Genomic DNA, 8,851 nt, shown 5'->3' with positions numbered 1-8,851 from the left:
GCGTGTTAAGTATCCGTGAATGCCGACCAGGGCCAGGCCCACCTCTCTCCTAGGCGGTCTCAACCTGCCCTATCGCTCCGCCACAAAGTAACAGTCGGGGGCCGTCGGGAACCCAGGCCCACCTCTACCGGGATGGAGCCACCTGTCCTTTCAGCCCCCTCATCAGAATCACTTGCGGGTACTCATCGAGCTGACCCGACTTTAGTCACCATCTATATAGTATGTATGTATGTATGTATGTATGTATGTATGTATGTATGTATGTATGTATGTATGTATGTATAGCATAAACCCGTGATCACCTCCCGAGTGATCACGGCCCAATAGTATAGCAAGGCAGACTGACAAGAATGTAGGGCCAATGATGATAAACTAGCATCCTATACTAAGTATTTAGGATTGCAGGTAAGGTATCAACAGATGTAGCAACAATGTCAGGCTATGCATCAGAATAGGTTTAACGGAAAGCAGTAACATGCTACACTACTCTAATGCAAGTAGTATACAGGAGAATAGGCGATATCTGGTGATCAAGGGGGGGCTTGCCTGGTTGCTCTGGCAAGGAGGGGTCGTCAACTCCGCAGTCGAACTGGGTAGTCGTCGGCAGTCTCGGGGTTTACCGGAAAGAAGTAACGGAGGGGGAACACAATAAATAACTGAGCAATCAAAGTATCATAAAGCGTAGCATGGTAATACGCGGTGCTAGAGGTGACCTAACGTAGTAGGAGGTGATACCGGTGAAGGGGGGGGACATCCGGGAAAGTATCCCCTTCACGTTTTCACACAGATGAACCGGAGGAGGAAAGTTGTGTGTTCGCTATGCTAGGGATGTGGGGTGGACAAACGGGTTGCGTATCCGGATTCGTTGGATTTTTCTGAGCAACTTTCATGTAGAAAACATTTTCATCCGAGTTACTGTTTAATTTCTATGAATTTTCAAAGATTAAAGTATTTTCTGGAATTATTCAAATTTAACAGAAATGGAAGATGACGTCAGCATGACGTCAGCAATGCGTCAGCATTCGGCTGACCTGCTGCCTGGTCAAACTGACAGGTGGGGCCCACATGTCAGCCTCTCTGGGTAAAACAGTGGGATAAACTAATCTAATAGACTGATTAGAGGGGGTGGGCCCCAAGTGTCAGTGACTAACTAACTACTAATTAAATAACAGATTTTAACTAGCAGTTTTATTTATTTAGAAAATGTTTTAAACAAGTGGGGCCCACATGTTAGTCTCACTGGGCAGCCCAGCCAGCAGTTGACTGGGTCAAGCCAGTCAACTGGGCCACCAGGGCCCACTGGTCAGTGACTCGGGGGCGGGACCCACTAGGTTACGTCGGCATCGGTGCCGGAGAGAGAACTCCGATGACCAAGGCAACAGCGGCGCCTCGCCGGAGTTGGCTGGGGCCGCGTTACAGGGGGCCTCCGGACCTGCGGCTTGGACCTAAGGGCGCGGCTCGGCGCCGCGCACACGATGGTGACGACGACCGGCGCCGGGGACGACCGGAGCATCGCCGGCGGCGAGCGGAGGTGGCCACGGTGTTCGGGAGCGCGTTGGGAAAACCTACGGGGCGCCAAATCGGCCGTGGCTGGTCGCGTTCGAACGAGAATTCGACGCCGCATCCAGCTACGGTGGCGGCACAGCCCGTAATGGTCTGGAACGACGACGGCGAGAGGCGGGGCAGACGCCGGCGTTTGGGCGCGGTTGGGGACGAGGCTAGAGGGTACGGGGAGGCACGGGAGGAGGCGCGGACGGTTGGGAGGCCTCCTGGAAGTGCTAGGGGCACGAAGCCGTGCTCGAAAGCGAGCTCGACCGGTGGTGGCTGAGATGGCGTGGCGCGACAGCGGCGACGGGCTCGGCCACGGCGGCAACGATGGCATACGGGCGGGAAACAACGGGGGAGAAAGGGGAGGAGAGGTAAGTGCTCACAGGGCTCGGGGGAGGCCTGGGGCAGACGGACGGCGCCGGTGGAGCTCCGGCGTCCCGAGGAGGAAGACGACGGCGTGACGGCGCTCCAGCGCCTTCGAGCTCTTTTGAATGGCACCAGGGTGCGTAGAGGACGACTGCAAGGAGTTGCGTCATGGCAGAGACGTGCATGGTGGTCCGTGGTCATGTCGGAGCAAGGTGGACGATGATGGTGGGCGTTCGGGCGAAGCGAAGAAGGGGATCTGGTGGGGAGAGGGAGAGGCGGAGAGGGAGAGTAGCATGGAGTGGGCGAGCGGCGAGGGAGCCCGAGGGTCGGGGGCTGCCCTTATCCCCTCGCCGGCGATGTGGCAGCGCGGGGTGCTGCGCCGGGTCTGGTGGGAATGAGCTGGGGTGGCTCGGTCACGTGAACAGAGAGGAGAGGGATGGCCAGGAGGGGGAGTGGGCCGGCCTAGCTGGGTCGGCTGGCTGGGTGCGGTCCCGGGGGCAGGGGCTGTGGCGCGCGGGTGGGTTGGTGGCCAGCTGGGCCAGTCGGCCCAGTGGGAGGGGGTCTTTCTCCCCTTTTTTGTATTTATTTGTTTTCTGTTTATTAGTTTTCTATTTTATTTTGTATATATTTTGCTTTACAAAATATACAAGTAGTGTCTAAATTCGTGCTACAAAATACCCCCATGCCACAAAAAGTTTGGTGACAAAATAAAATAGTTTAGTAATTTATTAATTGTAAAAGGCATTTAATTAATTGCTTTTGCTACTGTTTAAATCCTTATAGTTCATTTAAGCATTTTATAAAAGCTTGGTTTCTCCACCATAATTGCTTACGATTTATTTGAAACAACCTGAACATTTTAGTTTTAGTTTTTGAAAACTTTTGTTGTTTGCTTTTCTTTTGAATTTGAATTTGAATCGGTTTCGAACTAACGCGAGATTAGCAACAGTAATCGAGGTGACATGGCATTATTAGCAGAGATTACTGTAGCTTGATTATCCGGGCGTCACAATTCTCCTCCACTACAAGAATTCTCGTCCCGAGATTTAAGAGGGGAAGTGAGGGGAATTTGGTTACGAAATTCTAACGAGTATTCTCGATCTTGGTTGCTCTTCTCGAAGAGGTCAATCCATTACGTTGATGTTTCCATTTCTCTGCTTTAGGTCATCATGATGAAGTTTGTCGTCCTTCCTTCAGGATCTTCACCGTACTTATGAAAGAATAAAGAGTGGGCATTCCGGGAGAACGGACCTCTGCAAGGTCGACTAACTGGTTGATAACATCGGGGAGGGTGGCGGATAGCAACTCTCGAATTGAAACTTAAGAAAATATCGTGAGCAAAGTAAGAAGGTGAAAATTAGAAGTTTCAAGCGCATAGGCAATCGTTCGTTGCCTGAAACAAAGTGTGAAAGGGGTTCAGAGCAATGGGAATAAGTATTGCGTCTGATAGCAGAACTGATGATCTCTCGGAAGGTGGCTCGTAAATTACTTACGAGGCCACGCGCGAGGAACAACCTTGGCAACAGGGGGTTTACCGGAGAGTCAGGTTCTGATCCTGTGGAACTGTGGGTTATGGGCCCACCATGTGGGTTAAAGTAAGAAGGCCTTTGACATCTTGTACGGTCATGATAGCAAGACATATCAGAGGGTAGGCTATTAGTTATGTTGGCAACAATGTCAGTACCAAGGGCGAGGGACGAAGAGAACCATTTTCCTACTCGTTGAACGAGGCGGACCATTAGGCAAAGTTCCCGTCCATCGGTGGCTACCAGAATGTCATCAATAATAGTAATAGGGTCTTGCTGACAGAATTGTATACTGGGGGTGTTTACACAAGCAAGAGAATATTACTGCTTAGATCATATAGATCACAAGCAACGTTAAACCGACCAATGGAAAGGAAAATATGATTATCAGGTTAAACAGAACGATGGAAAGGAAAATGTGTTTAAACACATATTTCAAGGGTATATTCTTCCCAAGGACAAGCAGAGCATGACATCCATGACAGGGTATAATGTAGAAACTCTTTGGGTAGGGGAGAGAAATTTCATGACATTACCCATACAACGGTGTTTGGATAATAGAGCAAGAAACATTTAGCATTGGGCTTCAAATGTTCTTGTTGAAAATCAGAGTACCACAGACATGCTTCGAGATAGCATTGCATGGTCTTCAAGCAAAGGTTGGACTTGGATACACAAAGGATTCATCAGGAACAACTTATAGAATAAGTCTTACAATTTCCTCCAGGACGAATGGTTATCTTTGCAAAAGAAATTATAATGACAGGTCCTCCAGCCGGGGGCGGGGGGGTGCTAGACATGACATCATATTACCGGGTCATCAAAGGACCAACATCATAACTCCTGGAAAGTTGTCCCAACCATCATATCTGACCGAGATTCAGATCCGATTGGTGTCATGATACCTCAGACTCAGGATGTCCGAGAAGAAAAGGCACAACACAAATTGATGAAATGACATTGCAAGATTCTCGGGAAATGAACTATGGAAGCGAGTTCCGAAACAAGAGTTCATCAGTAAACCAAGGAGAGGATGATGAGGTGGCTGATGGACTCAGCGATAAATCATCGAGATTTCCAAAGGATGGATTTCCACAGTTATGTGAACAAGGAGATAACATTTGTCAGACCAAATGGTACAATGATGTATGCTCGAGGAAAACATTCACAATTAAACATTGGTTGAAAGGTGCACCTGAATATGGGCTGGGTTGCACGACCAACCTCGGAATGGCGATTCAATAATCAATAGTCTAAGAATGAACGGGCGACCATTAACTTCAAAGCAAGAGGGTTGCTAGAAGGGCAGAATCCAAACAACACCGTTCACTTGTTGGAAGCAACACGGGGACCAAGAAAGAATGGTGATGGTGAGAAGTGTCACTATACCAAGAATTCTTAAGAGGTGGAGTAATCCTCATGACATTCTTGATATAAAAGATGGTAATACTCCAAGGTAAAGAAGAAGAAATGTTGGATAGCAAGGAACTCAATGTATAACACAGAACACGAACAAGTTTGTGTTGGAGGGAAGGCAATAATGTGGTCGATGACAAAACAAATCATCAAGGGCAAGGATGGTATTTCTCATCATGAATTCAATAGATATTTTGGAAGAGCTCAGAATGTTGATGATCACGACACCTTTGTCGGAAGATTCCATGAGGTTGCCATTGAATAATGACGACATCAAGCAAAAAGGAATGGTGAAGCAAACGACCACTGGAACCACGAATACGACACAACCTCAGAATCAAGTATTGTTGTTCAAGACAAGGAAGATCGAAGTAAGCTTAGCTCAGCGTCAAAAGTGTGTTCCGGGAAGAAGGAATAGGTAGCACAGTTAAGATTTAGCACGATAATGATATAGCCGATCAGGCTACGAATGACATGATCGGGTACAAACTCGTAAGTAAAGAATATCAGTAGGAGTTGTTGAGCCGTAATGCGGACTCGGTTCAGTTATCGGTGTCTTCGAGTGTTTAATAACTCGGAGCCCGTGAAAAATTGGAATCGGTGACAATGTAGCACTTGATGAAGAACTCATCAGAAGTTATGCAGTTCCATGATAATCTCGAGATACCAGGGGGTAACACTCGACGTCAGATCAAAGTAGAGGTTGGACTGGGGTATTACTCTGCAAAAGACAAGTGCTTAAACATGCACGAGAAATGGTATTTAAAGGAGAACATGGTCAGAACCACGATTGCAAAGGATCAATTCACCGATACCAGAAGATATTATATCAAGGAAATAGTTATTATTACAAGAAGCTTCCATGATAGGATCTACATCGTGTCCATGGGCATGAACACAAAGTTCAAGGTCGACTCGCACTTCTCTAATGCATAACCTTTCACTCACTTTTCACCTTCGACGAAGTTGTAGTATTGAAATTTTATCTGGCATAACATCAGTAGATTATGACCCGTAGTAGTTTCCGAGTTCACAAGATTAGAAAAGGCATAGGTTCAACCCATCAGGGCCTCTTAGGAACATATACCACAAACTTCAGAAGTAGATAACACAAGCTCGAAAGCAGAGCATGTTCGACAAGGCAGAGGATACAATTTACCAAAGGCAATATGTACCCGAGAAAAGACTCACAAAGTTATTGGATACGAAGGACATTGTCGGATGAAATCCAACAAAGGATCTGGGGTGAGTATCGACACACAACCAGAGGAAGAAGCAAGGCAAACACATTGGATTATAGAAGCAACTGAATAACTTAGAGCTCAATTGCTAGGGAATTATGATTTACAAAGCGAAGGATCAGAAGCAGACGCTCTGATCAAGGATGGATAAGTTCAATAGACTTAGGGGCACAATCGACGACAATTTAATTGGCGAGAACCAGCTCATGATTAAAACGACGTCTGAACCGGAAGGATGAATTCTAGGATCTGTTTATGGATTGCAAGCATTCGCAACAAATTGAATCAACGGACTCAAAATGACAATGACAATGGATGTCAACAAGATTACTAGACTTATGGGATTAACCATAATGCAAGCAATCAAGAATTTCAAGAGCAATAGGATGCTCAAGATTTTCAGAAGATCGAATGATATTTCGAGGATTGGTGACATACATGAATCAACTGGGGATGAGTGGATACTCGGTAAGTGCGAGAAATTATCCGTAGTGGTATTCATGTAGCAAAGAACTGCAAGGCAATAGGCACAAAGTATTATCGAAACATTAGAGAGAATTTCGAGGTATCTTGTAATAACAAGATCGACTGGGTATAAAGTAAGGACGACGGGTGTAAGTATTTATCCATAGGGATATTGCAGTGGTAGGGAATTGCAAAAGCAACGGGCACAAGGTCTCAGGAGAATATCGGAAGGTATCTTCGAAAACCTTCGGTGCACAAAGTAATCATCTGGACTGAAGAGGCTCTCCGGGAGAAAGTACTATCGAGAACCTAGAGTCAGAGTTAGTAAGAGAGATCAGATTCCCAGAGTACAGATCGAGGAGTAAAAGATCCTAATACCACCCAATGGCGACATGGGCCCGTAAAGCACACAACCATGTTAGTAAAAGTTTTGCATTGTCTAGACTCAACTTCGGCCAAGGAGTGTGGAAGGGGGATTCCTACAGGCAGTCGGCTCTGATACCAACTTGTGACGCCCCCGATTCAATCGTACACTAATCATGCACGCAAACGTGTACGATCAAGATCAGGGACTCACGGGAAGATATCACAACACAACTCTAAAAACATAAATAAGTCATACAAGCAACATATTACAAGCCAGGGGCCTCGAGGGCTCGAATACAGGTGCTCGATCATAGACGAGTCAGCGGAAGCAACAATATCTGAGCACAGACATAAGTTAAACAAGTTTGCCTTAAGAAGGCTAGCACAAACTGGGATACAGATCGAAAGAGGCGCAGGCCTCCTGCCTGGGATCCTCCTAACTACTCCTGGTCGTCGTCAGCGGGCTGCACGTAGTAGTAGGCACCTCCGGTGTAGTAGGGGTCGTCGTCGACGGTGGCGTCTGGCTCCTGGACTCCAGCATCTGGTTGCGACAACCAGAAAGAAAGGAAAGGGGGAAAAGGGGGGAGAAAGCAACCGTGAGTACTCATCCAAAGTACTCGCAAGCAAGGAGCTACACTACATATGCATGGGTATATGTGTAAGGAGGCCATATCAGTGGACTGAACTGCAGAATGCTAGAATAAGAGGGGGATAGCTAGTCCTATCAAAGACTACGCTTCTGGCAGCCTCCGTCTTGCAGCATGTAGAAGAGAGTAGATTGAAGTCCTCCAAGTAGCATCTCCAAGTAGCATCTCCAGGTAGCATCTCCAGTAGCATCGCATAGCATAATCCTACCCGGCAATCCTCCCCTCGTCGCCCTGTGGAAAAGCGATCACCGGGTTGTCTGTGGAACTTGGAAGGGTGTGTTTTATTAAGTATCCGGTTCTAGTTGTCATAAGGTCAAGGTACAACTCCAAGTCGTCCTGTTACCGAAGATCACGGCTATTCGAATAGATTAACTTCCCTGCAGGGGTGCACCACATAACCCAACACGCTCGATCCCATTTGGCCGGACACACTTTACTGGGTCATGTCCGGACTCGGGAGATCAACACGTCGCAGCCCCACCTAGGCACAACAGAGAGGTCAGCACGCCGGTCTAAATCCTATGCGCGCAGGGGTCTGGGCCCATCGCCCATTGCACACCTCCACGTTGCGTACGCGGCCGGTGAGCAGACCTAGCAACCTCCATTACAAAGGAAGTTGCGTTAACGCAGTCCAACCCGGCGCGCGCCACTCAGTCGCTGACGTCACGAAGGCTTCGGCTGATACCACGACGCCGGGATACCCATAACTACTCCCGCGTAGATGGTTAGTGCGTATAGACCAAATGGCCAGACTCAGATCAAATACCAAGATCTCGTTAAGCGTGTTAAGTATCAACAAACACCGACCAGGGCCAGACCCACCTCTCTCCTAGGCGGTCTCAACCTGCCCTATCGCTCCGCCACAAAGTAACAGTCGGGGGCCGTCGGGAACCCAGGCCCACCTCTACCGGGATGGAGCCACCTGTCCTTTCAGCCCCCTCATCAGAATCACTTGCGGGTACTCATCGAGCTGACCCGACTTTAGTCACCATCTGTATAGTATGTATGTATGTATGTATGTATGTATGTATGTATGTATGTATAGCATAAACCTGTGATCACCTCTCAAGTGATCACGGCCCAATAGTATAGCAAGGCAGACTGACAAGAATGTAGGGCCAATGATGATAAACTAGCATCCTATACTAAGTATTTAGGATTGCAGGTAAGGTATCAACAGATGTAGCAACAATGTCAGGCTATGCATCAGAATAGGTTTAACGGAAAGCAGTAACATGCTACACTACTCTAATGCAAGCAGTATAGAGGAGAATAG

This window comes from Triticum dicoccoides, chromosome 2B (assembly GCF_002162155.2).
Source record: "Triticum dicoccoides isolate Atlit2015 ecotype Zavitan chromosome 2B, WEW_v2.0, whole genome shotgun sequence".
Lineage (NCBI taxonomy): Eukaryota > Viridiplantae > Streptophyta > Magnoliopsida > Poales > Poaceae > Triticum > Triticum dicoccoides.
This window is presented reverse-complemented; position numbering follows the sequence as displayed.